Source organism: Cupressus sempervirens, chromosome 9 (assembly GCF_028749045.1).
Source record: "Cupressus sempervirens isolate cs-2001-9-10 chromosome 9, ASM2874904v1, whole genome shotgun sequence".
Taxonomy (NCBI): domain Eukaryota; kingdom Viridiplantae; phylum Streptophyta; class Pinopsida; order Cupressales; family Cupressaceae; genus Cupressus; species Cupressus sempervirens.
In genome coordinates this window covers 280,144,268-280,149,649 of record NC_143126.1, presented here as the reverse complement: position 1 = coordinate 280,149,649, position 5,382 = coordinate 280,144,268, and positions in this window count along the sequence as shown.

Sequence of the window (5,382 nt, the reverse complement as noted above, 5' to 3'; positions counted from 1 at the left end):
AAATTAAATAAAAATAAAAATAATACTACTCAACTAATACTTAAATTTAAAACAACTTAAGCTAATCTTAAATAATAAATTAAACTAAAACAACAAACTAGACTACTTTAAAATTAAAACTTTTAATAATAAAACTAACTAATAAGCAAATACTAACATACTAACAAAAAAAAAACATAACTAACACTATGCTAACCCCTAAACACCAAACCCCTAACCACCTACACCCACCTAGACCCTCCCCACGACCCCCCGATGCAATCATCATGCTGTCCCAAGACACCCTGTGCGCTGACCAAGGTTGTTAGTGCTGGCAGGCCTGTTCCAACAGCCCCCTTGCGTGCCTAATACTTAAATCAGGGTGAGCGCTAAGGATGAAGGGGAGTGGGTGGGTCGATTTGCAAGCTAATAATTTTTTTTTTTTATTTCCATACCTTTCCACCCCCACCCCCATCATGATTTCGACCAAAGTGCTAGGGTACTAACTGGAAGGTGATGGACTTGGCTAGGCCTAGTAGATAGAAAAATAATAATAACAAAGTGGGTGGGGTTGAGATTAGTTTGAGTAAAAAAAATTAAAATGGACATAAACTCCTATGCAAGCACCATGCCTTTTTGTTTCTAGGTAATTAATGTAAAAGTAATGTTGTTGAGGGATGCCAATAAGATGTTCCCTTTAATATTATAATTTAAATGCATTCAACTCATATTCATTTTATAGATTTAATATTAATTTTAGTTGCAGTCTAAAAGAATAATACAGAGAATATTCTCTGTGACCTTGGGGAAGATTAAAATGTTCTCCATACATTTTCCAGAGAGGGTTTTTGGCCTGGAGGTGCACATTTTTTGAAAACCAATTTTGGCTAAGTGCTGACATGTTTTCTTGCTAAAATTTTTTGATAACCAAGATGAGTTAAACATTTCTAGAGGTAATATGGAGTTATAATCTTCTAAATCAAATTGACACACAAGAATGCAAAGGAATATAATCCTTTTAAATCAAATTGATTTTGTTCTTTATGAAGCTTATCAAGGAATTATGAACCTAAATTCAGAATTCAAAATGATGATGAATTAATCCTTATCAATTTTAATTGCATAACTATTGTAAGTCAACAATGAAAGTGCTAGCTTGGTGATCACAATATAGGATTGATGTTATAACATGTTAATGTTCAAAACATTGAATTGGAACTTCAATACATCCATTTGACTTTCATTATCATAATAGAAACTCATAATTTCCCAATTCAAGACATTTACTATCATTCTAATCTCTCACATACGTGTGCCAAAGTTTGGAAACACATGAGTGCATTGCAAGAAGAAATTCATAATCTTTTTTTTTCTTTCCTTTGTTATTCATCCTGGTTCAAGGCTCCATCAGGAAAGAACCAGTAAGAAAACCCGATGTCTTTGCCACTACATCAAAAATCAATTACAACTTACAACTAGTACAATTCAATCAGATTTCTTCAAGGATTCCACAAGAGAACTTTTATCAAATGTCTACATTGCATCAAGAGTAAACATGGAAGAGACAAGAACCAACATGGAGATAACAACACAAGGAGATAAGCAAATTGAACATGCATTCCCACCCGGTTGCACAATAGGTCCAACAATGGACCAATATAGGGGAAAGGTGGATTTTCTCAATAGGAGAAGTCAATCACCATACCTTCACTTAGCCCTTTCGGGGCTAAAACTTCAAGAACTTCCATTCTTTCACAAGGCCCTTTCGAGGCTATATCCACAAAGATTTTCATTCTATTCCACATTCAAGTTTTATCAATAACAGCAAGGTATGGGATGACAAGTAGTGGCCCATACACCCTACCCTTTCTCCCTCCTCTCACCATGAGAGGAGACTCTACACCATTGAGGTCCAACTAAGGCCCTTTCCCCAAAATGGCCACTTCTTCCCTATCCAAGGGTGAGTGTTGCTAAAACATTCCCATGAAAACTTCTCAAAAACAACCAAAACATCAAGAAGGCATATGAATAGTGTCCAAGGAAAACAAGATAAAATCCCCCCCAAATAAACCCCCAACACACAAGCAAGAAATTCATAACTACACAATGTCTCCCACATGATTCAAGCAAGATTCAAAACATGAACACACATAAAGAACCATTTATGGAGTGAAGAACTCCTACCTTCATAAAAGAGTTATGGCAATGGTGGTTTGAGAAGAGCTTCCCTTTCTTCCTTCAATCTTCAAGACTTCCTCCAAAACTAGAGGATTGGGTGCCAACTAAAAACTCCCCCAAAAAAGCCTCTAAGTATGGTCCTTAACTCCACTAAGCTTCAAGTAACTCAAGTTGAAGGTTTGGTTTCACTAACACAAGTAAAGAGCAACCCATTTTCGAAATTAGCTTATAATAAGGTTTTTAAGAGACCCTAAGAGTCAACCTAGGAGGCTAAAGGGTTGGAAAGTATGCCCACCCATACCCTTATCCATAGGGGTACTTAAATTTAATGTTTCTAAGCCTTTAAAGTCTTATTTAGAACAATTAAAGGTTAGGAGAATAGTAAGATCAAATTACAACCTTTAAGAATTACAATATACAATTAGCACAAAATTAACAAGTAGTTTAGCTCCGCTTTTCTATTGAGTTATCTCGGCTAATTTTTTTGCACACTCATTTCACACATCATAAGGTCCAAAACCACATGCAAATGTGAATTATATATTACAGGAATTATATGAATAAAAACATCCATTTCTTAATAAATAGTTGTTTATCTAATTCTACTGATATTTCTAACCTTTCGACTTGCATAGCCAAATGTGTTAGTGTTGCATACATTTTCTTCATTGTTATGCATATTTAAATGCATTAAATGACAAAATCAAATAACTAAAGTAAACATCACACATCGTAAAAATAGCTTAACAATGTTCAATGTATCAATTAATGTTCTAACATAACAAGCATGAGTATCAAAATAACAATGTATCATCGGTGCTAGGATGGGTCGAGGCGAGGCCTCACACATATTCACATACACAAAGATCAAGTTTGACCAAAAGTTGACAAGACTTAACCACAGTTGACATGAGTTGACTAGTTTCGAAAAGAATTTTGAAATAATTAAACAAAATTATTTAATTAAATGGAGTACTTACTTCTAATTAATAAAACAAAGTTATTTAATTAAATGAGAAGCCATTCCTAATTAATTAAATGAATTTATTTAATTAAATAAGAAAAGTATCTCTAATTAATTAAAGATTACTTAATTAAATAGGAAAAGTAATTATGAGAGCATATCTCATTTTATTAAATTAAATATCTCAACAAAATCTCTCTTCAGTTCAAAAAGGGAAATTTCCAGTACGCTATTGATAAAAAATGAGTTAAATCAGTTAACTCCTTTTTCTACTCAAATTGAATCAGTTAACTCCTTATTTTACTCAAATTAAATCTGTTAACTCCCTTTAATTTGGAAATCTCCCTTTATGACTGAACTTCACCTTTGATCCTGACTGCTCATGTAAATCGATCTCAATCGTTGATGAATTCTAGGAAAGTCTATTTAAGAGACCCTCATCTCTTCATTTTGAAAGGTTGAATGAGAATTTGCATCGAATTGTTGCTGGAATTCATACTCACATTTTCTCATATTCACATACGCAAAGATCAAGTTTGACCAAAATTTGACCAAATTTAAGCACGGTTGAATTGAGTTGACTAGTTTCAAAAAGAATTTTGAAACAATTAAATAAAATTATTTAATTAAATAGAGTACTTATTTCTAATTAATTAAACAAAGTTATTTAATTAAATGAGAAACCATTCCTAATTAATTAAATGAAGTTATTTAATTAAATAGGAAAAGTGTCTCTAATTAATTAAAGATTACTTAATTAAATAGAAAAAGTAATTATGAGAGCATATCTCATTTTATTAAATTAAATATCTCAACAAAATCTCTCTTTAATTAAAAAAGGGAAATTTCCAGATCACTATTTATCAAAAATGAGTTAAATGAGTTAACTCCTTTTTCTACTCAAATTGAATCAGTCAACTACTTATTTTACTCAAATTAAATCTATTAACTCCCTTTAATTTGGAAATCTCTCTTTATGACTGAACTTCACCTTTAATTCTGACCGTTGATTGAAATCGATCTCAACTGTTGATGAATTCCAGGAAAGTCTATTTAAGAGACCCTCATCTCTTCATTTTGAAAGGTTGAATGAGAATTTGCATCGAATTATTGCTGGAATTCATACTCACATTTGCTCATATTCACATACGCAAAGATCAAGTTTGACCAAAAGTTGACCAGATTTAACCACGGTTGACTTTAGTTGACTAGTTTCAAATTTTTTTTAAAAATAATTAAACGAAATTATTTAATTAAATGGAGTACTTACTTCTAATTAATTAAATAAAGTTATTTAATTAAACGAAAAGCCATTCCTAATTAATTAAATGAAGTAATTTAATTAAATAAAAAAAGTGTCTCTAATTAATTAAAAATTATTTAATTAAATAGAAAAAGTAATTATGAGAGCATATCTCATTTTATTAAATTAAATATCTCAACAAAATCTCTCTTCAGTTCAAAAAGGGAAATTTCTAGTTTACCATTGATCAAAAATGAGTTAAATCAGTTAACTCCTTTTTTAACTCAAATTGAATACGTTAACTCCTTATTTTACTCAAATTAAATCTATTAACTCCCTTTAATTTGAAAATCTCCCTTTATAACTGAACTTCACCTTTAATCCTAACCATTGATGAATTCTAGGAAATTTTATTTAAGAGACCTTCATCTCTTCATTTTGAAAGGTTGAATGAGAATTTGCATTGAATTGTTGCTGAAATTCATACTCACATTTGCTCATATTCACATACGCAAAGATTAAGTTTGACCAAAAGTTGACCAGATTTAACCACGGTTGACTTGAGTTGACTAGTTTCGAATTTTTTTTTGAAATGATTAAACGAAATTATTTAATTAAATGGAGTACTTACTTCTAATTAATTAAACAATGTTATTTAATTAAATGAGAAGCCATTCCTAATTAATTAAATGAAGGTAATTAATTAAATAAGAAAAGTGTCTCTAATTAATAAAAGATTATTTACTTAAATAGAAAAAGTAAGTATGAGAGCATATCTCATTTTATTAAATTAAATATCTCAACAAAATCTCTCTTCAGTTCAAAAAGGGAAATTTCCAGTTCACTATTGATAAAAAATGAGTTAAATCAGTTAACTCCTTTTTCTACTCAAATTGAATTACTTAACTCCTTATTTTACTCAAATTAAATCTGTTAACTCCCTTTAATTTGGAAATCTCCCTTTATGACTGAACTTCAACCTTTAATCCTGATCGTTGATTGAAATTGATCTCAACCA